Genomic DNA, 25,259 nt, shown 5'->3' on the forward strand with positions numbered 1-25,259 from the left:
GTAAGACAAGGAACTAGTGAAGTACAACTAGACCTCCATGTTCTGAAACAAGTTGATTAAAGCCTTGCTTTATACTCAAACCGAGTGCGTAGTGAGTTTTATTACGTCAGTGAACTTCTTGTGCGATGAAGAGGGGAGTGAGGCTGCTTTGGGGAACTATTGGGCCCGACTCATTTCCTGGGGCAGCCACGAGCAGCAGCAGCCTCAGCCAACCGGAGAGGAGGCTTTTCTGCTGCACTGAGAAATGTTCATGCTGTAATTACATTTTATTTCAAGTGGGAAAACTTAGACACCCTCAGTGCATGCCTGATCACAAACCCAGTAAACTCCCTCTTGCAAAACAAGTTACCAAGCAACAACATCCTTTTTTTAATATATGTTGATAGTGATAATTATGATTGATTAAATTGCTCATTCAGAAATTTAATCTAAGGGAAACCAAAAGAAAACATTTAAGAGGAATTAGTTATCGGAATCTGCCGGTGTATCGGATGCAATCTGGCGGTCGATAGACTCTAGCATATGGAGTAATAAGCCAGATAAAACAAAACGCATTTGGATCAGCAGTTTTGTAGAGTGGGAGTAAATGGGAAAGACGGTTTCTGTTGGAATTCCACACAGCAGGAGCAAAGGAAATGAAAGACTTTAGACAACAACAACAAATTGTATTAACGTAGCGCCTTTAACGTTGTAAGACGTCCCGAGACGCCTCACAGGAGCGACTATCAGACAGACCTTGGCGTTGAGCCAAAGAAGGAGATATTGGGGCAGGTGACCAAAAAACGTGGTCAAAGAGCTAGGTTTTAAGGAGGGTCTTCAAGGAGGAGAGGTAGAGAGGCGGCATGGTTTAGGGAGGGAATACCAGAGCTTAGGACCTAGATGGCTGAAGGCACGGCCGCGAATGGCGGGGAAAGGGAAGGGGGGGAAGCGTATAATGGTTTACCACGTCTCTCAAAGTGGATCGCATACAGTAAACTCTCGTTTAAACGGCACCTAATCAACCGGAATTCTTTAATAACCGGCAAAATAGACAGCCAGTAATCCTGCCGAATCCATCCATTTTTCGTTTTTCCAAGTCCGAGTTTCCCGCGGTAGCCGAGTTAGTCACTGGTTTGTATTATTTTTGTGTTAAAAAAAATTGCCTACCCCTCTGTTATCCGGAATTTTTAATCAACCGGCACCATCCTGGTCCCGTCGGTGCCGGATACGAAAGAGTTTACTGTACAAGGAATCACTTAGAGGTGCGGGCAAACAGGGCAGCCAATTTGCACACAGTAAGGTTCCACAGACAGCGCGGAAGTGAATGACCAGTTGGTTTGTTTTTGGGGGTATTGGCTCAGGGAGGAATGTTGACCTGGGCATTTTGTTTAGTGCCATGTGATCTTTTATATCCACCAAAGAGTAGACAAGACCTCGGTTTAACGTCTCATCTCATGAACAGCACCTCCGACAATGTAGCACTCCCTCAGTACTGCACTGGAGGCTCAGCCATGAAGTACCAGAGTCGATTTCTGACTCCGGTGTGGGTGCCACCAACTGGCTAAGCTGCCACTCAACGTAGGAAAGCATGGCATGAGAAAAGGCCCTTCAGCCCATCAACCACTGCTTTCATTTATGATCTATCTTAACATGGACCCTACTCCCACAAACAGCAATGTGATAATGATCAGATAATCTGTTGAGGGATAAATATTGGCCCAGGACACTGGGGAGGACTCCCATTGCTCTTCTTCGAATAGTGTGCCAGGGGATGTTTTACGTCCATCTGAGAGGGGGCAGACAGGGCCTCGGTTTAACAGCTCTTGTAAAAGACGGCACCTCTGACAGTGCAGCACTCCCTCAGCACTGCACTGGAGTGTCAGCCCACATTATGTGCTCAAGTCTCTGGAGTGGGGCTTGACTCAGAGGTGAGAGTGCTACCCACTGAGCCACAGCTGACACCATAAAGTTCAGGTCATTTCTCAATCCTTGCCTCTCCACCATTCATTCAACCCTGGTTGATTGCTGTTCAACAACTCACATCTCCTTGACACCTGCAATGCAGGAACCATGGCGTTCCATTGAGTATTTGATTATCCCTGGCATATGCATCCCTATATTCTTCAATCCAATTTGATTGAAGCTTTCAAGATATTAAGGGGAACTGATAGGGTAGATAGAGAGAAACTATTTCCGCTGGTTGGGAAGTCTAGGACTAGGGGACACAGCCTAAAAATTAGAGCCAGGTCTTTCAGGAATGAAATTAGGAAACACTTCTACACACAAAGGGTGGTAGAAGTTTGGAACTCTCTTCTGTAAATGGCAGTTGATGCTAGATCAATTGTTAATTTTAAATCTGAGATTGATAGATTATTGTTAACCAAAGGTATTAAGGGATATGGGGCAAAGGCAGCTTTATGGAGTTAGGCCACAGATGAACCATGAGTTCATTGAATGGTGGAACAGGCTTGAGGGGCTAAATGGCCTGCTCCCGTTCCTATTCCTGACCAGATATTTATCCATTTTTTTTTGAGGGACTGGAAAGGGATTGGAAGCATTGGTTATTCCATGACTGTCTCTGAATTCTGCTGTGATCAGGTGCAGCAAGCAGTTAGGAAGGCAAATGTTATGTTGGCCTTCATTGCAAGAGGATTTGAGTACAGGAGCAAGGATGTCTTACTACAGTTGTACAGGGCCTTGGTAAGACCACACCTGGAGTACTGTGTGCAGTTTTGGTCTCCTTACCTAAGAAAGGATATACTTGCCATAGAGGGAGTGCAGCGAAGGTTCACCAGACTGATTCCTGGGATGGCAGGACTGTCGTATGTGGAGAGATTGGGTCGACTAGGCCTGTATTCACTAGAGTTTAGAAGAATGAGAGGGGACCTCATTGAAACGTATAAAATTCTGACAGGGCTAGACAGACTGGATGCAGGGAGGATGTTTCCCCTGGCTGGGGGTTCTAGAACGAGGGGTCACAGTCTCAGGATACGGGGTAGGACATTTAAGACTGAGATGAGGAGAAACTTCTTCACTCAGAGGGTGGTGAACCTGTGGAATTCTCCACCACAGAAGGCTGTGGAGGCCAAGTCACTGAATATATTTAAGAAGGAGATAGATTTCTAGACACAAAAGGCATCAAGGGGTATGGGGAGAGAGCGGGAATATGGTATTGAGATAGAGGGTCAGTCATGATCATATTGAATGGCAGAGCAGGCTCGAAGGGCCGAATGGCCTACTCCTGCTCCTATTTTTCTATGTTTCTATGTTTCCATCTCTCCGCCTCCTAAAGGCGCTGACCTGAGGTTCCATGGGGACCAGCTGGCCTCTAGTGCCTTTCCCAAGGGGCCGTTCTTTACTCACGGGTCGAGATGGCAAGAGTTGGCAGACTTGGGCTGACAAGTGGCAAGTAACATTCGCACCACACAAGTGCCAGGCAATGACCATCTCCAACAAGCGAGACTCTAACCATCTCCCCTTGACATTCAATGGCATTACCATCGCTGAATCCCCCACTATCAACATCCTGGGGGTTACCATTGATCAGAAACTGAACTGGACCAGCCATATAAATACTGTGGCTACAAGAGCAGGCCAGAGGCTGGGAATTCTGCGGCGAGTGTCTCACATCCTGACTCCCCAAAGCCTTTCCACCATCTACAAGGCAGAAGTCAGGCGTGTGATGGAATACTCTCCACTTGCCTGGATGAGTGCAGCTCCAACAACACTCAAGAAGCTCAACACTGTAATGTATGTATCTTTAAGGGGGGAACTACTTTTTACAGCTCATGTATACTGCAGTACCGGCAGTGACCACACCTGTATATAACGTTGAGTAGTAATCTGTACAGTTCAGTTGCAGTCTGAGCCACGTTGAGTAAACACTGTTTGTACCGTTCTCCGCAGTCTGTGTCTGATTATACACGGACGTAACATTGGCGACGAGGCAATTTCGAACCTACCTGCAACTCTGCATCACCTCCCGGGGATTCGTTCCTGGAGATCAGTGGATTGGAGGTCAAGGCCAGAGACACGGGCGTCGACCACAGGCAACCGCCCAGTCATCTAGCAGAGACTCGAGAATTGTGGGGGAGGCTGTCGAGAGCCAGGCTTGGCTTTCCAGTCGAGGTGGTCCAGCGAAACGGGCTGGCAACAGGTAGTGCGCAGACCCTTCCTGGACAGCGGCGGGCTAGAGCCCGACCGAGCAGCACAGCAAAGGGCCGAGCAGCGTCGATGGGGGAGAGAGAGCAGAGTGCACAGGGCGCAGCCAGTGTTCAGGGGCCGAGCAGCGTCGGAGAGAGAAGCGCGCGAAACATACAGGGCGCCGCCATTGCCACGAGGACCGCCGAGAGCGGCGTTGGCAGCAGTGCAGGAGAAGCGCGCGAAACCTACAGGGCGCCGCCATTGCCACGAGAACCGGCAGCAGCGGGGGAGGAAAGAAAGCGCAGGAGACGCCATTTTAAGCCATTGGGAGACGCCATTTTAAACCACACCCAAAATGCCGAAGAGTGGCAGTATCACCGCATTTGGCAATGAAGTCGAAGATTGGACTACATATGTCGAATGAATAGAGGTGTACTGCAAGGCAAATGAGGTGTCAGATGACAAGAAAGCGTCGGTATTATTGAATTTAATGGGTGCAAAGACGTAGGGGTTATTGCGAAATCTAGTAACCCCAACGAAGCCAATGGAAAAGAGTTTTGAAGACATAGTAACTATACTAAAGGAACATTTAAACCCCACACCGCTGCTGATAGCAGAAAGATTCAAGTTTCACAAACGGAACCAGCATAAGGATGAAAGCAATGCTGATTATTTAACAGAACTGCGCAAACTATCGAAACACTGCCAGTTTGGAGCGGGACTGGCAGATACCTTAAGGAACAAGTTTGTGTGTGGGCTTCAAAGTGAAGGAACCCAGAAACGGCTTTTATCTGAAAAGGACCTTACGCTGGAAAAGGCTTTCAGCATTGCGGTATCATATGAAGCAGCAGCACGGGGCGCTGCAGAGATACAACAGAGACCGCAAGAATATGGCACAAACGAAATGTCATATGGAACAGAGAAGTGCTATCGCTGCGGCAGAACAACACACGACCAGAATGATTGCTGGTTCAAAGACAAAGTGTGCAGACAGTGTGGAAAAGTAGGACACATAGCACGAGTCTGCAGGTCGGGAAAGAAAACCAGCAATAAGAAACTGACCAAAGGAAAGTACAAGAAGGTACATAAGATAACGGAGAATAGTTCAGACGAACAAAAGAGTGATAACGACTCCGAAAGCAGGGAACTGAGTTGTCTGAAACTACATAATGTGATCACAACAAAGGATCACCGAACCATTTGGGTCACTCTCAAGATAGCAGGAGTCCAGGTAAAGATGGAATTGGACACAGGATCAGCCCTAACAGTCATAAACCGACGGGACTATGAGCGGCTATTCTCACACATACCCTTGAGAGAGACAAAAATTATTTTGAAGACGTACACGGGGCAAAAAGTCTACCCCAAAGGAAAAATAAGGGTGACCGTTCTATATAACGGTAAGGAAACACCAAAACTAGACCTGTATGTATTGCAAGATGGAGGACCACCATTACTGGGACGTGAATGGATCCGGAAAATACAACTGGATTGGCATTCCATACAGGCACTGACTGTGGCTGACAAAAAGGATGACGACGTCACACCTGGGTGACTGTCAAAGATCCTAACTGACGCGAAAGAAGTGTTCCAGCAAGGACTCGGAACACTAAAAGGCATGACAGCAACGATTAAAATTGAAGAAAACGCAAGTCCAAAATTTTTTAAGGCCTTATGCGATCTGCCCGGCCGTCGAAGCAGAGCTGGAGAGTCTGGAACGTTCAGGTGTACTGTCCAAGGTAGACTGGAGCAAGTGGGCTACACCCATCGTCCCTGTGATGAAAAAGTCGTTGAGCAGCACGCCTGGGGAACCAAGGAAGGTTCGCATCTGTGGGGACTTTAAGGTAACAGTGAACCCGGTCCTTCACACCGTACAATATCCACTTCCGCGGATTGAAGATATTTTCGCCTCGCTATCTGGAGGGAAACGCTTCACTAAGATTGATCTGGCCCAGGCGTATCTGCAAATGGAGGTAGAAGAAGCATCAAAAAAATACCTCACAATCAACACCCATAAAGGTCTCTACCAATACAACCGGCTGGTATTCGGGGTAGCATCAGCTCCGGCTATTTGGCAGAGGGCAATGGAACAAGTCCTGCAAGGGATCCCAGGGACCCAGTGTTATTTGGACGACATCCTTGTCACGGGCGAAAATGACAGTGATCACCTTGCCAACCTGGAGCAGGTGCTCACTAGATTGAAGGAATATGGGCTCCGAGCTAAACGCCCCAAATGCGAGTTTTTTAGAACACAGATCTCGTATTGTGGCCACGTTATCGATAAAGAGGGGTTACATAAGTCCCCAGAGAAGATTGAGGCAGTAGTCAAGGCTCCAGCACCGGAAAATGTGTCACAACTGAGGTCGTTCCTCGGGCTGGTAAACTACTACCATAAGTTCTTGCCAAATTTGTCTACAATACTACACCCACTGAACACCCTACTGCAAACTGGTGTGCCATGGAAGTGGAGTGACGAATGTAGACAAGCTTTCCAGAAGAGCAAAACACTAATCACATCGAAAGAGGTATTGGCCCATTACAACCCAGCATTACCAATTCGGTTGGCATGTGATGCGTCACCCTACGGCATTGGAGCGGTGCTGTCGCACAAATTCTCGGACGGCTCAGAGAGCTCTTTGCGTCACGATCACTAACCTCAGCCGAGCGTAACTACGCCCAGATTGACAGGGAGGCCCTCAGCCTAGTGTGGGGAGTGAAAAAGTTCAATCACTATCTGCACGGGCAGAAGTTCACCTTGCTGACTGATCACCAGCCTTTTGTCTCCGTTTTTAATCCAAAGAAGGGCGTTCCGGTGATGACTGCGCAACGACTACAAAGATGGTCACTTTTTCTAGGGGCGCACCACTATGAGATTGAATATAAGGGCACGAAACAGCATGGAAATGCTGATGGGCTATCACGCCTGCCACTGCCTGCTGCGGAGGAAGCACCAGCAGTGGATCCTGTCGAAATATTCCATTCGACTATAGTTGAATACCTACCGGTAACTAACGCTTGTATCGAAAAGGAAACCCGAAATGACCCGACACTGTTTCGGGTGTATGATTTGACGGTGAAGGGATGGCCAGCACATGGCGACCCACTGTTGCCAGCATTCTCGACAAGGAGAGAACAGCTGTCAGTGTGCCGGGGGACCTTGATGTGTGGATCCCGAGTGGTAATTCCACCCAAGTTAAGGGATAGAGTGCTCAATGAGCTTCATGCGGGTCATCTGGGAGGGGTAAAAATGAAAAGCCTAGCTAGGGCGTATGTGTGGTGGCCGGGAATCGATAAACAAATCGAGGACCTGACCAAGAGCTGCTCAGGATGCCAGAAAGTCCAAAATGCACCACCACAGGCCCCTCTACACCCATGGGAGTGGCCCTCATCTCCATGGCAACGGGTGCATATTGATTTTGCTGGTCCATTCATGGACTCAATGTTTTTAATAGCCGTGGATGCGCACTCGAAATGGCCTGAGGTCATCAAAATGTCCTCCACCACCACGGAGAAAACTATTGCAGTCCTACGGACCATTTTTGCCAGGAATGGCTTGCCAGAACAGATTTGCTCCAACAACGGACCACAGTTTGTGTCCGAAGAGTTCCGGAGGTTCTTGAAAAAGAATGGGGTAAGGCATTACACATCCGCCCCGTGTCATCCAGCCACAAATGGATTGGCTGAGAGGTTCGTACAAACCTTTAAGAAGGCAATAAAGGCTATGTACAATGACAACATTCCGCTGCAGCACAAGGTGGACAATTTCCTGTTCGCCTACCGGAATGCGACACATGCAGTCACCACCAGGCCCCAGCCATGATGTTCTTTAACCGAAGGTTAAGATCTCGCCTGGATTTGCTCAGACCAAACGTACGAAGAGATGTTGAGAGTAAGCAATTCCAGCACATCCATGAGAAGCCAACAAGGAGCTTCAATGTAGGGCAACCAGTCTTGGCCCGCGACTACCGAACAGAAAAATGGCAGCCAGGAACGATATGCACACGGCAGGGCCCACTAATGTACACCGTGGACGTTGGGGAGAGCATCGTGAGACGCCATGCTGACCAGATCCTAGAGTCACAGGGACAAGTCAACCCCATGCCTTGCCCATACGTACCTGGTGATGAACCCGACGTACAGGTAGCATCTACCCCAGAAACAGTAGCATCGGAAGCTGATGAACCAACCGACGACAGGGGGCCAGAATCGCCTCCGCACCAAGAGCAAGACACTTGGGAAAGGCGCTATCCAGAAAGGATCAGGAAGCCTCCCCAAAGACTGAATTTATAAATAGACTATTTTCAGCTAATGTTGCATGTTAAAAGTGTTAATTGTAATTAGTTTGATATTTAATTGTTAAATGAGGGTTATGGTACTGTTAATCTAAAAGGGGAGGAATTGTAATGTATGTACCTTTAAGGGGGGGAACTACTTTTTGCAGCTCATGTATACTGTAGTACCGGCAGTGACCACACCTGTATATAATGTTGAGTAGTAATCTGTACAGTTCAGTTGCAGTCTGAGCCACGTTGAGTAAACACCGTTTGTACCGTTCTCCGCAGTCTGTGTCTGATTATACACGGACGTAACCGACACCATTCAGGATAAAGCAGCCCGCTTGATTGGCACTCCATCCTCCACCTTCAACATTCACTCCCTCCACCACCGGCGCACTGTGGCTGCAGTGTGTACCATCTACAAGATGCACTGCAGCAACTCGCCAAAGCTCCTTCAACAGCACCTTCCAAACCCGCGACCTCTACCACTTAGAACGACAAGGGCAGCAGACGCATGGGAACATCACCACCTACAAGTTCCCCTCCAAGCCACACACCATCCTGACTTGGACCTGTATCGCCGTTCCTTCACTGTCGCTGGGCCAAAATCCTGGAACTCCCTTCCTAACAGCATTGTGGGTGTACCTACACCATATGGACTGCAGCGGTTCAAGAAGGCGGCTCACCACCATCTTCTCAAGGGCAATTAGGGATGGGCACTAAATGCAGGCCTAGCCAGCGAAGCCCACATCCCATCAATGAATAAAAAAAAACTATCTGACCATAGTAGACCTCACAGTCAAGTTCCTCACTTGATGTCCACAAAGGCGCACCTTCCAATCACTGGACTGTGGCCAGGAGCAGGAGTCCTAGCCAATTCATCGCCTCCCAGGATAGTTCAGTTGGCAACGGCAGGACATCGCTGAGCTGTACAAAAACGGAAGGTCCCAGGTTCAATTCCCGGTTCCAGCCGAATTAGCTGATTTCAAAGCATCGACCCAGTCCAGTCCGAGTTCGACCACCTTGGCCATTGCCTGCTCTGCGCTGATTTAACCAATGTCAATGAGTAGGACGGGGGGAGGGGGTGGGTGATCAGCCAGGGTTTCCATTCCCAGTTCCTATCCAGCTGGTTAGCGCAGACTCCAGGTGCGGCAGGATTTCGCTCGCCTGTGAGGTGCCCATGGGAGAATAGCCTGCCATTCCTATATGAAGAAACGGGCACTTCCGGCAAGGTACCGGAAGGCAACAGTGTCCGAGGGAACCGTATCCCGGCACGTTCAGGGGAGGAGGGGGAAATGTTAGGTAGTCCTTGAAATAAACAGCACTGATATGTTCTGCTGCCAGAGCTTTGGTTCCAGCTGCAGGTTGCAATTATGTTGTTCACAGATTGAATTAATGCCAATTGAAGACAACAATCAGCTCATTATTATTTCAAATTAAACTTACGAACACTGCGTAACCTCTTTCACCTGCGATCTGGAAGAATGCTTTGAGTTTCAGCCTCCGAAGCACAGGAATTCCTGAGGGGAGGGTGGGGGGGTAGGAAAGAAAGCATTAAATAATTGGATGCAAATTACCAGGGTGGATGAATTCCAAGCAATCGCTTCCCAGCTACCTAATCCTGGTCATAAAGTACTTGTGCGTGTTGCAGATTAGATTGGGTGATTCAGGCAGCTGCTGGTCACACGGAGGAGGTATTCAAGATTCTTTTGTTCGTGTGGTTTAACTCTCACTACCATAACAGAAAAGAAAGAACTTGCATGTAACAGCGCCTTTCACAACCTCAGGACGTCCCAAAGCGCGTTACATACAATGACGTACTTTTGGAGTGTAGTCACTGTTGTAATGTAGGAAACCCGGTGACATAATAAAACTCACTACGCACTTGGTTTGAGTATAAAGCAAGGCTTTAATCAACTTGTTTCAGAACATGGAGGTCTAGTTGTACTTCACCAGTTCCTGTCTTACAAAATGTCCCTGGGCAAGCTGGGGCCGACGCCCGAGTATTTATACTCCTTGGACGGCGCCACCAGCTGGCTGTCCAGCGTTATTTCACGAGTAGTTTCTTGATGAATGATGAGATTTATAACACCCGGCAGCCAATTTGCGCACAGCAAGCTCCCGCAAACAGCAACATGATAATGACCAGATAATCTGTTTCTAGTGATGTTGATTGAGGGATAAATATTGGCCCCAGGACACCGGGGATAACTCCCTTGCTCTTCTTCGGAATAGTGCCACGGGATCTTTTACGTCCACCTGAGGGGGCAGATGGGGCCTCGGTCTCATGCGAAAGACGGCACCTCCGACAGTGCGGCACTCCCTCAGCACTGCACTGGAGTGTCAGCCTAGATTTTTGTGCTCCAGTCTCTGGAGTGGGACTTGAACCCACAATCTTCTGACTCAGAGGCGAGGAATGGAGGGTGGTGGGTGGACGTTGGTCAGCTGCTTTTTTAAGGGTAGTTCAGGAGTTTTTTTTTTACACACTGTGGTTTCATTTCTATGTGTTTCAGGTCCTTAATTGTTCGTCCCCTCCACCCCCGCCTCCATCTCAGTTTTTCCAGCCATTCTGGGAAACCGCAGCCAATATTCAGGCAGCTGGTGTCGACCCACTCTCCAGATGGATGGAATCGTGGGATGCATGCAACATAAAGAACCAACACCTCATCACTGATCCAACAGCAGAGGTCCCTGGCTTCGACCTCCCTCGAAGACAGTGGGCAGCGCTCAACCGAATCCGCACGGGCATTGGACAATGAGGCCACCTGCTCCACAAATGGAAGATGAGGGACGCCCCGAAGTGCGACTGTGGCCATGAGTCCCAGACCGTGGAACACATCACATCAACCTGCCCACTGAGATCTGCTGCGGGAGGCACCTCATTTCTCCACTCGGCATCTCAGGAGGCCATCGAATGGAGAGAAAAACTAGACATCCCATTAGAAACTTTTCCTGTCGTACGAAAGTACATAGAAACATATGAACAATGACGGACAGGTAAAGACCCTCTGGTCCATCCAGCCTGCCCCACACAATCGCGATACCTTGTGCATCACAATATAGACACTCCCCACCCCATCCGAAACCATGGGATCTCCTGGGAGAGGCAAAAAAATAGATTTAAAAAAACCCAGGCCAATTTGGGGGAAAACATCTGGGAAATTCCTCTCCAACCCATCTAGGCAACCGAAACTAGTCCAGGAGACCACTCTGTCCCTGAATTCCCTGCAGTGCCGACCTTCTGTAAGAGGTGATCTCCGCCCCAGCCAGGAACAGGTCCAGCTCTCGTTTGAAGGAATTCACTGAATCAGCATCCACCGCACCAGACGGCAGCCTGTTCCAGAGGCCCACTATTCTCTGGGGAAAGAACCACCTCCTGACATCCAACCTAGATCTGGCCTTATACAACTTACAATTGTGACTCCTGGTCCTCCCTAACCTATTAATTGGAACAAACCGTCAACTGGAACACAATCAATTCCGATCATCATCTCATAAACCTCAATCAGATCACCCCTACGTCTACGCTTCTCTAAAGTGTAGAGTCCCAACTCTTTTAGCCTATCTTGGTAACTAAGATGCTTTAAACTGGGAATTAGTCTAGTGGCTCCTCCTCTGAACCCTTTCCAAAGCCTGAATATCACCCACCATGTGAGGAGACCAAAACTGGACACAGTATTCCAAATGCTAGCAATGAAAAGAATGAAAGAAAGAAATGCTGTTGCCTTCTGTGGTGCTAAACTCAATCTAAAGTGTCTCATAACGTTATGCGACTCAGTCTATAACGGTGCTAGCTCTGAATACTGTTATACACAGAGTGAGAAGACTTGCGAAAGGAGTACTTTTTTTTTTAATGCTGTACAGGACACAGATGCATCTGTCTTTTATACCAGATGGTCTCGGTCACCTCTCCAGGTTTGTCCGACTGTGTAACCTTCTTGAAGGTGACGCCTGTAAACCTGATTTTTATGGTAATTCTTTTATCGTTAAAACATTTTTCATCTACTTTATTGGATCTTTTACTGAACAAAAAAGGCTCTAGGAGGTGCGCTAAGTAAATCACACCAATTTCATTGAGATGTTTAGAGCCAGTGATTGTTATTGCTCAGACACGGGAGCCTAGAAATTCATCTCGGGCGGTATTGGATCGGCCGCACGTTATCCGTGCTGCACCCGGCATATGCGCACAAATCACTGATGGTGGCAGGGCAGGTTGAGAAAGCGGTTAAAAAAGTTTACGGGATCCTGAACTTCATAAACAGAGGCATAGGGCAGGGTTGTCTTTGGGCTGTGGAGGCGGGATTGGAGGCATGTGGGGGTTTAAAATCCCGACATCGGGGGGGCACGAACCCAACCCGCCTCCATGCGAGTTTCAAAGGAGGCGGGTACCCGACCCGCACTGGGACCCGCCTCCCTGAGGCGGGAAGGGGATTAGTGTCAATTAACTGCCTGTTAACAGGTAGTTAACAGGCAGTTTTTAGCCTAATCCCTATTTTCATTCTTGAAGTGTGGGATTCCCGACAGCTCAAAACCACGCCAAGTTAGCGAGGCGGGCCGTCGGACTGAAGGGCTTGGAGGGGTTGAGATGTCCGGTGTTCAGGTGAGTGATGGGTGCATGAGTGCAGAGGTAAGTGTGTTTGGTGTGTTTAAAGAAGTTTTACTTATCTTTACAGCCTTTCTTCCTTCAGGTCTCGGGAGTCCCTCATCTCACCGGCACAGAAAGCAGAATGGCCGCGAGCTGTCAAAAGTTCCAGCATTCTGCTTTCTGTTCTGTTGAGATCTCTAAATCATCCTGAGAGGAAGGAATTAACCTGGAGTACAGATTGTCAGTGTTTGACAGCTTCAAACAGCTGTCAAACGCTGATATTTCAAAATCAAAATCGCGTGGGTTGGCTACAACTCAATGGAGGAGGGACTACAACCCCGAAAGTTGTAGTCCCGCCTCCTTAATGAAAATCCAGCCCATAGAGTACAAAAGCAAGGAAGTTATGATGAACCTTTATAAAACACCTGGTTCGGCCTCAACTGGAGTATTGTGTCCAATTCTGGGCGCCGCACTTTAGGAAGGATGTGAAGTTCTTAGAGAGGGTGCGGAATAGATTTAAAAGAATGGTTCCAGGGATGAGGGACACCAGTTACGTTGATAGATGGAGAAGCCGGGGTTGCTCTCCTTGGAGCAGAGAAGGTTGAGAGGAGATTTGATAGAGGTGTTCAAAATCATGAGGGGTCTAGACAGAGTCAATAGAGTGAAACTGTTCCCATTGGCGGAAGGGTTGAGAACCAGAGGACACAGATTTAAGGTGATTGGCAGAAGAACCAAAGGCGACACGAGGAAAAACCTTTTTACTCAGCGAGTGGTCATGATCTGGAATGCACTGCCTGAAAGGGTGGTGGAGGCAGACTCAATCACGGCTTTCAAAAGGGAGTTGGATAATTACCTGAAGGAAAAACATTTGCAGGGCTACGGGGAAAGGGCGGGGGAGTGGGACTAGCTGAAGTGTTCTTGCAGAGAGCCAGCACGGGCTCGACAGGCCGAATAGCCTCCTTCTGTGCTGTAACCTTTCTACAATTCTATACGCAGCACCTGATATTATGTTGCATTGACTGCGCTGCGTAAAATGGCGGCCGATCTGATACCGCGGGTTTTGCACCGCCGCCCAAGACGAACTTCTAGGCCGCGCATTTTTACTGCAGCAGGGACTTCGTATGCAAACCTGCGGTACTTGGGCACATCAAGCTGTATGACGCCGGGCACATATAGAGATTGACAGGATGTGTTACGGGATGTTGCACCATAACAAGTCCTGCGCTGAGGTTGGTGTAATCGGGTGGTTACGGTTCTGGACTAGCAACCCAGAGCTGTGAGTTCACAATCCCACCAAGGTAAATTGCGAAACTGAATTCAGTAAAATAAATTTGTGTGCTGGTTTCAGGAAAAAAAAATAACCACGCAGACTGCCAGATTGCCGTAAAAACCCAACTGAACGCCTTCAGGGAATTATCACATTGCTGTTTGTGGGAGCTTGCTGTGCGCAAACTGGCTGCCGTGCGTCCTACGTTACAACAGTGACGACACTTCAAAGAGTACTTCATTGGCTGTGAAGCACTTCAGGACATCTTGAATGAAAAAAAAAGAAAGACTTGCATTTCTATAGCGCCTTTCATGACCACCGGACGTCCCAAAGCGCTTTACAGCCAATGAAGTACTTTTGTTGTAGGAAACTCAGCAGCCAGTTTGTGCACAGCAAGCTCCCACAAGCAGCAGCGTGATAATAACCAGATCTTCTGTTTTAGTGATGTAGTTTGAGGGATAAATATTGGCCCAGGACACCGGGGATAACTCCCCGGCTCTTCTTCCAAATAGTGCCAGGGGAACCTTTACGTCGCCTCGATTTAACGTCTCATCCGAAAGACGGCACCTTCCGACAGTGCAGCACTCCCTCAGCACTACCCTGGAATGTAAGCCTAGATTTTTTTTTTTTTTGTGCTCAGGTCTCTGGAGCGGGACTTGAACCCACAGCCGCCTGACTCGGCGGCGAGAGAGTGCTACCCACTGAGCCACTGGCTGGCACATCCTGAGGGCGTGAAAGGAGCTTTTTTTAAACTTTCTCTCTTCTCTCTCTACTGACTCTCGTGAGCGTGCTCACTCGGGTGAGGTATGGAGATAGCCCACCCTGCAGCAGGAAGCAACACCTTCGGAGAGGGCTTGGGGGGCCAATTCACTAATCTCCTATTGCTAAATCTGTGTTAAAGCAAATTCCAAGCGTGCAGTTATGAGCCTTCACTGTTGACTTTGAAAGTTCCTCTCTGTTGGATGACCTGGTCTCTTCTGATATGATTCAAATTGAAGGAGCCAATTTTACCAACTGGGTCTTCCCACTTTCTCTTACAGGTTATACGGGAACATACGGACAAGAGTTACGACACACTTGTGATGCGGCTACGGTAAGAGTTTTAAAACCCTTTTCATTTTAGCATATTAGTAAGCCCCATCTTGGTTTCATCCGTCTGTGCGCCATTGTTAGTCATCCCAATTCACCATGCCCCTTTGTGGGTAAGGCATGGTGAATTTGGTGGCTTTTTCCTCTGGTCACATTGCTCCTATTCGTTTGTGAGAGGGGGCCCCAGCGGCAGCAACTTGGCAAATCAGACACAGAGGGTATTCACGGAGAGGGGAAAGTGACTCAACGTGGAGGAACAGAGCTGTGTGCGAAGACTTTGAAAGGTATGACGAGGTAAGCTAACCGCCCCAGTGTATCTGATGAAGGGGTTGGACAGAACCAGGTGCGTTTATGGCGAAAGAGGAATCAGCCGATGCTTTGGGTGAGCGGATTGACTGTTAATGTTGCAATGCGCTTGCTGCCCAGGTCTTTGTATGTTTTTTGTATCTCTCTCTCTCTCCGGTTTCCCTTTCCCGAATGTGCTCCCGTGCGCTAGGGTACAGATTCATGGGCTTTGACAGCCTCTGTACTTAGTCCTCTCCCTCTCTCTCTTTCTCAGAAAGAGTGATTGCAGTCGGTGAGTATTCAACCGTGGGGGGAAGCAGCTCACCGTTGAGCTTAATCCAGTTCGCGGCACCCACTGTCCAGCAAGGGGCAGTGGAGAGTGGAACCCTGGCTGGCGGTTTGCTGGTCCTGGTCATCCTCCGCCCTCCATAACTCCTGGCGAGAGTTGAAAAGTCGAACTACGCAGGGTAACTAGATCTCCAATACACATCCCTCGGAACCGTGGGATGTAAATTCATAGCAGGGTTGAGCAGAAAAATCTAGGATGACATTCCCAGCGCAGTACTGAGGGAGCGCTGCACTGTCGGAGGTGCCGTCTTTCGCATGAGACGGCAAAACGTAAAAGATCCCGCGGCACTATTTGGTAGAAGAGCAGGGGAGTGATTCCCTGGTGTCCTGGGCCAAATAGTTATCCCTCAATCAACATCACAAAAGAAACAGATTATCTGGTCATTGTCACATTGCTGTTTGTGGGAGCTTGCTGTGCGCAAATGAGCTGCCGTGTTTCCTACATTACAACAGTGAGCACACTTCAAAAAAGTACTTCATTGGCTGTAAAGCGCTTTGGGACGTCCTGAGGTTGTGAAAGGCGCAAGTCTTTCTTTCTTTCAGGGTTTCATGAGAGTTTCCAAATTTGAACTTGTGGTCAGGAGGGCCGGTGGGGCGGGGGCGTACCAGACATGTTCCCGCAGGAGTGGAGTACGTTGGCAATGCCTGGGGAGTACGTCGCTTGCCTGCACTCTTGATTCGCCAAGGAATGGTGAGCAAAACAGCATGAAAGGGAACAGATATTTTAAAAAAAAATATGAAATGAACTGACTTCCCCATGAGAATAGGATGGTGGACGCACTTGACCCTGGTGTGGCACTTGACCCTGGCGTGGCACTGGACCCTGGCGTGGCACTGGACCCTGGCGTGGCACTGGACCCTGGCGTGGCACTTGACCCTGGCGTGGCACTTGACCCTGGCGTGGCACTTGACCCTGGCGTGTCACTTGACCCTGGCGTGGCACTTGACCCTGGCGTGACACTTGACCCTGGCGTGGCACTGAACAAAAGGGACCCGAAGGTCCCGGCTTGAATTACTTGCTGTGGGCGGAGTTGCTTGATCTCAGCCTAACCCTACAATCGGCCCCAGTGGCCCCCGGATTAAGGAGGGGAAAATATTAGCTAGGGTACCTACTCCCGATCATTGGGGAAAATGTTTAATATGCACGGGCATCAGGTGAGGACAGGATCGGGTCCAGATGTGATGCTGGTGCGCACTGTCCAGGTTCTCACAGGAGACACTGGGGGGGTCATAGGGCAGCCAAGGAGTACACAGAATGACAGAGGATTTTACAGCACAGAAACAGGCCATTCGGCCCAACCGGTCGATGCCGGCGCTGATGCTCCACACGAGCCTCCTCCTACCGTACCTCATCTAACCCTATCAGCATGTCCTACTGTTCCTTTCTCCCTCCTGTGTTTATCTAGCTTCTCCTTGTACGGATCTATACTATTCGCCTCAACCACTCCCTGTGGTAGCGAGTTCCACATTCTCACCACTCTCTGGGTAAAGAAGTTTCTCCTGCATTCCATATTGGCCCCTAGTTTTGGACTCCCCACATTTTCTCCAAGTCTACCCTACCGAACCCCTTCATAATTTTAAAGACCTCTATTGGGTCATAAGAACATAAGAAATAGGAGCAGGAGTAGACCATTCAGCCGTGTGAGCCCGCTCCGCCATTCCATACCTCAACTCCACCTTCCTGCACTCGCCCCATATCCCTTGATTCCCTTAATATCCAAAAACCTATCGATCTCTGTCTTGAATATACTCAACAACTGAGCCTCCACAGCCGTCGTGGGTGGAGAATTCCAAAGATTCACCACCCTCTGAGTGAAGAAAGTTCTCCTCCTCTCAGTCCTCGGCCTTCTCTTTTCTATTGAAAAGAGCCCCAGCCTGTGCAAGCTATCCTGATGGTTGTACCCTCTCAGTTCTGATATAACCCGAGTAAATCTCTATTGCACTTTCCCCACACATTGCTTCTGTGTCCTTCCCAGACCCTGGAGAGGGGATACCAGCCTGAGCCGGCATCTGGAGGGGAGGAAAGTGAAAAGACGAAAATTGTTCAAAAGTCAACAAGAGTCAAAACAAGCATTTGTGCCGAAACAACTTTTATCTCTGAGCAAATGCATTTCATTCTCAGAACAAACTATGTCGATCGTATTTTGCCCCAAGTCCTTAAGCGCTGCTGCAGTTGTGAAGGGGTTAAAAGTCATTTTTTTATAATTCGTTTATGGGATCTGGGCGTCGACGGCAAAGCCAGCATTTATTGCCCATCCCCAATTGCCCTCGAGAAGGTGGTGGTGAGCCTCCTTCTTGAGCCACTGCAGTCCGTGTGGTGAAGGTGCTCCCACAGTGCTGTTAGGGAGGGAGTTCCAGGATTTTGACCCAGCGACGATGAAGGATCGGCGATATATTTCTAAGTCAGGATGGTGTGTGACTTGGAGGGGAACTTGGAGGCGGTGGTGTTCCCATGTGCCTGCTGCCCTTGTCCTTCTAGGTGGAAGAGGTCGCGGGTTTGGGAGGTGCTGTCGAAGAAGCCTTGGCGAGTTGCTGCAGTGCATCTTGTAGATGGTACACCCTGCAGCCACGGTACGCCGGTGGCGGAGGGAGTGAATGTTTAAGGTGGTGGATGGGGTGCCAATCAAGCGGGCTGCTTTGTCCTAGATGGCGTCGAGCTTCTTGAGTGTTGTTGGAGGCTGCAAGTTTCTGATTCCTCGCAAAGCCGCTATGCGCTGCACTCGGAGCTGAATAGGGAGAGAGTTTCCGCAGACAGTGAGAATAATGACACCCATTCACAATTAGACAAGGGCACAAAGATTAATCCCGGACTACTGGGTGGTGACGCACGCACGTGGAAATCTCCGAAACAAAAGTAGAAAATCCTACTTTCTTGCTCACTAGGGCAGGGCGCAGCGTATTGCCATGTCCCAGCAGCATTCCCCTAACTGAGAGCGAGAGTGTTCTCGCTCAGGCCAACATCCCCAGCATCGAAGCTTTGACCACGCTTGATCAGCTCCGATGGACTGGTCACATCGTCCGCATGCCCGATACGAGACTCCCAAAGCAAGTGCTCTATTCGGAGCTCCGACATGGCAAGAGAGCCCCAGGTGGGCAGAGGAAACACTTCAAGGACACCCTCAAAGCCTCCTTGAAAAAGTGCAGCATCCCCCACCGACACCTGGGAATCCCTGGCCCAAGACCGCACAAAATGGAGGAGAAGCATCCGGGAAGGCACCGAACACCTCGAGTCTCTTCGCCAGGAGCAAGCGGAAGCCAAACGCAAACAGCGGAAGGAGCGCACGTTAACCCAAGCACCCCACCCACCCGCCCCTTCAACCACCGTCTGCCCCACCTGTGACAGAGACTGTAGGTCCCGCATTGGACTCATCAGTCGCCTGAGAACTCATTTTTAATGTGGAAGCAAATCATCCTCGGTTCCGAGGGACTGCCTAAGAAGAAGAATTGGATGTGAGAGAGTAGCCAGGTTGAGCGCTCCTCTGTATTTCTTGTATTACCAAAATAAAGCTCTGGGGTATCATGTGTTGGAGTCCAAAGCCTGGTGTGCCTCGGCAAATTATATTAGGTAAGCAAAGAACTTGCATTTATATAGCGTCTTTCACGACCTCAGGACGTCCCAAAGTGCTTCACCGCCAACTAAGTACTTTTGAAGTGTAGCCACTGTAGGAAACGCAGAAGCCAATTTGCGCACAGCAAGCTCCCACAAACAGCAATGTGATAATGACCAGATCATCTTTTTTTTCCAGTGATGTTGATTGAGGGATCAATATTGGCCCAGGACATCGGGGATAACTCCCCTGCTCGTCTTCAAAATAGGGCCAAGGGATCTTTTACGTCCACCTGAGAGAGGGCAGATGGGGCCTCGGTTTTTACGTCTGATCCACAAAAGGCGGCACCTTCTGACAGTGCGGCTCTCCCTCGGCACTGCACTGGGAGTGTCCGCCTAGATTTTTGTGCCCAAGCTTCTGGAGTGGGACTTGAACCCACAAACCTTTCTGACTCAGATGGTGACGGTGCTACCCACTGAGCCACGGATGATAGTGAAGTACTTTTGAAGTGTAGTCACTGTTGTAACCTGGGGAAAGGTCAGGATCCGGTGCCAGTAGATGCAAGCTTGGGTCCGGAATATGTGACAAACCATCAAATAGGTTGCGGTTTCTGCCCCTCACTTTCAATGGGGTGCACTCTGATACTGCTAAATTGAACCGTTATGTATTTACAATTTCCTTGCCCCAGCTGCTCTCCCCTCCTCTCCATGAAGGCATGGACTCTTCCTGACCTATAGCTCCACCGGTGCTCGTGTGCCCTTGCTCAAGTGACTCTTCTTCACATAGGCTGACATGAATCAGTCATGCATGAAAGAAAGACTTATGAAATAATACTGAGCGGTCTACGGGTGGCGCTGTCCAGGGAGAGTATAAATACTCGGGCACGGGCCCAGCTTGCGCAGGACATTCTTAACAGGAACTAGTGAAGGACACAACTAGACCTCCATGTTGTGAAACAGTTGATTAAAGCTTTGTTTAACGCTCAGACCAAGTGCCTAGTAGTTTTCTTGCGTCATAGGGTAAGTGCCAGTCGGCTGTTTGGCAATGGGCAGCGTCCCAGTCGAACCAATCCCATCAGCGCCAGACACTCCTGCTTGGCAGAAAAGGGTCCACTCAGGCAAGCAGCTGGCAGGAGAAGCCCAGGCTTGATTGAAGTCGATGGAACAAAATAATGGGGCGAGATGTAAAACGAGCCGCCGACTTGCTATTGCCCATTTTACACTATCGCACAAAGTTCAAGATCCGACCCCCTTTATGTCTCCTAAATTCACCACCTCAAGGTCAAAAAATTTCATGAAGTGCGAGTTAGATTTGACCAATGGAGTTTAGAAGAATGAGAGGTGATCTCATTGAAACATATAAGATTCTGAGGGGGCTCGACAGGGTAGATGCTGATAGGTTGTTTCCCCTGGCTGGAGAGTCTAGAACTAGGGGGTAGAGTCTCAGGATAAGGGATCGGCCATTATCCCCTCTCTTTCTTCTAAACTCCAGTGAGTATAAGCCCAATCGACCCAATCTCTCTTCATACATCATTCCTGCCATCCCAGGTATCAGTCTGGTGAATCTTCGCTGCACTTCCTCCATGGCAAGAACATCCTTCCTCAGATAAGGCGACCAAAACTGCACACAATACTCAAGGTGCGGTCTCACCAAGGCCCTATACAACTGCAGCAAGACATCCTTGTTCCTGTACTCGAACCCTCTCGCTACGAAGGCCAACATACCATTTGCCTTCTTAACCGCCTGCTGCACCTGCATGCTTACCTTCAGCGACTGGTGCACAACGACACCCAGATCTCGTTGCACTTCCCCTTCTCCCAATCTATTGCCGTTCAGATAATAATCTGCCTTCCTGTTTTTGCCACCAAAGTGGATAACCTCGCATTTATCCACATTATACTGCATCTGCCATGTATCTGCCCAATCACCCAACCTGTCCAAATCATACTGGAGTTTCTCGGCATCCTCCTCACAGCACACATGCCCACCCAGCTTTGTGTCGTCTGCAAACTTGGAGATATTACATCTAGTTCCCTCGTTTAGATCATTAATATATATTGTGAATAACTGGGGTCGTAGGACCAATCCCTGCAGAGATGAGGAGGAATTTCTTCATTCAGTGGGTTGGGAATCTTTGGAATTCTCTGCCCCACAGGGCTGTGGATGCTGAGTCTTTGAGTATATTCAAGGCTGAGATCGATAGATTTTTGGACTCTAGGGGAATCGAGGGATATGAAGATTGGGCGGGAAAGTGGAGTTGAGGTCGAAGGTCAGCCATGATCTTATTGAATGGCGGAGCAGGCTCGAGGGGCCGAATGGCCTATTCCTGCTCCGACTTCTTATGTTCTAATATTACGAAGAGCCGCAAATCCTTCCTTTCATCAAGCTCAGTGCAGTGCATCTTCATTCACTCCGATTATTTTTCCAATGCTCTTGGCAATCGTGCAGTTTTTGTGCCAGTAAAATATCTCAATTGGATTTTATTCTCTCCGTGTGTGTGTGGATGGGTGCGGATGGTGGAAATTACCGTCAAACAATGTGAATAATTGAAAGTTGGCTTACTGTCCAATTTAAAATGTCGAATGGAAGTCCAGAATTGCTGCACAGTCAAGTTACAATGGCTGTTGATATATCGCAGTCAGGGATTAACCAGTTCTGTATCTTGGGTATTCCAGAACATTTTTTAGTCGTACAATTTCCCTTGAAATAGCCTGTAAAGGAGGGGATTGACCTCCATTTCCAAAACGAAGAGCTGTGGTGATATTGTAATGATTTGTGGTGTTATGTTCAATGTTGTATAAGTCTTGCTACTTATTAAATTGGAATCATTGCTCCCTTCCCTAACCCAAGCTCTGATTCCCAGTATTCCTTCCTTTGGCCCTAAAGTTGTTGACTCGCATATGAAGAAAACCCTTTGGCCCTTTGCTTCTTGTCCTCTTGGAAGAACAACCCACAAAACTAATTGAAGACACATTGAGGCTTGAATCGGTCGGTTGACTGCCTGTATCCTAAATCGCACCAAGCCCCGTTCACCCATCACCCCTGTGCTCGCTGACCTACATTGACTCCCAGTCCGCCTCAATTTTTAAAATTCTCAACCTTGTTTTCAAATCCTTCCATGGCCTCACCCCATCCTATCTCTGTAACCTCCTCCAGTCCTACAATCCCCCGAGATCTTTGTGCTCCTCCAGTTCTGGCCTCCTGAGCATCACCGTTTTTCTTTGCTGCACCATTGGTGTCCGTGCCTTCAGCTGCCTCGGCCCCAAGCTCTGGAATTCCTTTCCAGAACCTCTCCGCCTCTCTCCCTCGCTTTCCACCTTTTTAAGGCGCTCCTTAAAACCTACCTCTTTGACTAAGCTTTTGGTCACCTGTCCTAATATCTCCTTATGTGGCTCGGTGTCAAAAATGTTAGTTTGGCAATCGCTCCTGTGACGTGCCTTGGGGGACGTTAAAGGCACTATATCAATGCAAGTTGTTGTTAATTCACGAGCACACCAATCTAAACACTGACCTATTGGACCACTGAAGGGAAGGTCAAACCGGTGACGTGGTAAAAGGTCAAACCGATGACCTTTTTGCGGCCTTGAGGCCAAGAGCATGACAAAGCAACTCTTGTGCACGGAGGCATGCAGGGATAGCCAGCAGAGGCGGAGGTCCACCATTGCTCCCTCAAGTGGTCATTTCCTCATCTGTTGACCTGGTCTGTATGGCTTGAAGCATTTACCCAGTGAACCATCAAAGGAACAAAAGTAAATCTTTAAATAGACCTTCAAATGAATAACTTGCTAAATTTCTATTTTCTCAGTGAATGTAAAAATTTTTTTTAAATGAAATAAACAGGATAGCTTCGCTACATCTGTTTTGTGACCTTTCATAGTTTTGATTGGAAAGTATAAGATTCAAGTTTGTTGACTTTTTTTTTGAGTTTGGACCAGAGTCAACTTTTGCTGAATGTACACAAACTGGAGTGGAGCATCTTTGTGACGCCAGCTGAGAATTCCAACCGTCTCCCATTCCCAGTCCCTCTTGGCCCACAGACTTTCTGATGCAGGGAAATTACTTTCAACAGAAAGTACTAACACGGAAAGAAAGACTTGGGTTTATGCAGCGCCTTCCACGACCTCGGGACGCCCCAAAGTGCTTTACGGCCAATCAAGTACTTTTTGAAGTGAAGTCACTGTTGTAATGCAGGGAAACGCGGCGGACAATTTGCGCACAGCAAGCTCCAGCGAACAGCAATGCGATAAATGACCAGATAATCTGTTTTAGTGAGGGAGGTTGAGGAATAAATATTGGCCCCCGGACACCAGGAGAGAACTCCCCCCTGCTCTTCTTCGAAATAGTCTGCCATGGGATCTTTTACGTCCACCTGAGAGGGCAGACGGGGCCTCAGTTTAACGTCTCATCCGAAAGACGGCACCTCCAACAGTGCAGCACTCCCTCAGCACTGGCACTGGGACTGTCCGCCTAGATTTTTGAGCTCGAGTCTCTGGAGTGGGGCTTATTAGAACATAAGAATTAGGAGCAGGAGTAGGCCATACGGCCCCTCGCGCCTCCTCCGCCATTCAATAAGATTTACAACCTTAACAACACTTTCCTGCCCTATCACTATATCCCTTGATTCCCCTAGAGTCTAAAAACCTATCGATCTCAGCCTTGAATATACTCAACGACTGAGCATCCACAGCCCTCTGGGGCAGAGAATTCCAAATATTCACAACCCTCTGAGTGAAACAGTTCCTCCTCGTCTCAGTCTTAAAAGGCCGACCCCTTATCTTGAGACTATGCCCCCTAGTTCTGGACTCTCCAGCCAGGGGAAACAAGCTCTCAGCCTCTATTCTGTCAATCCCCCTCAGAATCTTATATGTTTCAATGAGATCACCTCTCATTCTTCTAAATTCCAAAGAGTACAGGCCCATTCTACTCAATCTCTCCTCATGGGACAACCCTCTCATCCCAGGGATCAGTCTAGTGAAGCTTTGTTGAACCGCCTCTAGGGCAAGTACAGGAAACTCTCTTTTTACCGGCACCGATGGGACTGGCGTGGTGCCGGTTGATCAAAAATTCCGGATTACAGAGAGGTATACTTACTAAGGTACGAGAGCCCCGTACACGGCCACAGAGCCAGGCGTCCCTGTTGCATGGCAACAGGTGCAGGAACCCCGTTTACACGGCCACAGATCCAGGAACCCCGGTTACACGGCCACTAATATGAAGTAAAACTTACCTGAACCTACTCTTGAATTTTGCCGGTTAAGAGAGATTTCCGGTTATTTAGGTGCTGGTAAAAAGAGAGTTTCCTGTATATCCTTCCTTGGATAAGGAGACCAAAACTGTACGCGTGGCTTGAACCCATGACCTGTCTGACTCAAGAGGCGGGAGTGCTACCTGTTGGGCCAAATGGCCTGCTCCTGTGGTGTAAAATGCTATGTAGCTCTATAGTTTAAAGTGCATCCGTGCTGCTAACATACAGCAGCAAAGGCCCTATTTTTGTGAGTGATGTGTTTGGTTTGGCGCAGTTTACCCAGCGATCCGATTGATTGAAATCCAGGCTGTTTGACCTCCTCTCTCTGTTCTCTTGATTCTTCCCGCCACCGCCCCCCGTCCTTCTGCTTCGTTTGATTTGTCGAGTGATCCCTTGGATTGTTTTAAAACATCTTTTGAAACGGTCGACAGACCTTGCTCCTGTGGGGACGACAGCAGTAGCCATCCGCGGCCACTGCCACCACCACAGTTTG

At 48.8% G+C, this 25,259-nt stretch overlaps 1 protein-coding gene across 4 annotated transcripts in view; it reads left to right on the top strand.

Moving 5' to 3' along the window:
• The window catches only part of sema5ba (sema domain, seven thrombospondin repeats (type 1 and type 1-like), transmembrane domain (TM) and short cytoplasmic domain, (semaphorin) 5Ba), a 423,201-nt gene that overhangs the window by 104,714 nt on the left and 293,228 nt on the right, over nt 1–25,259 (top strand). For all 4 annotated transcript variants that reach the window (XM_085986838.1, XM_085986837.1, XM_085986839.1 and 1 more), the window contains one exon: nt 15,292–15,344. The gene's annotated coding sequence lies outside the window, so the exon portion shown is untranslated. The remainder of the gene's footprint in view (nt 1–15,291; nt 15,345–25,259) is intronic.

The sequence above is a fragment of the Somniosus microcephalus genome, chromosome 4 (genome assembly GCF_052327205.1).
Source record: "Somniosus microcephalus isolate GS21.2 chromosome 4, FLI_Smic_1.0, whole genome shotgun sequence".
Taxonomy (NCBI): domain Eukaryota; kingdom Metazoa; phylum Chordata; class Chondrichthyes; order Squaliformes; family Somniosidae; genus Somniosus; species Somniosus microcephalus.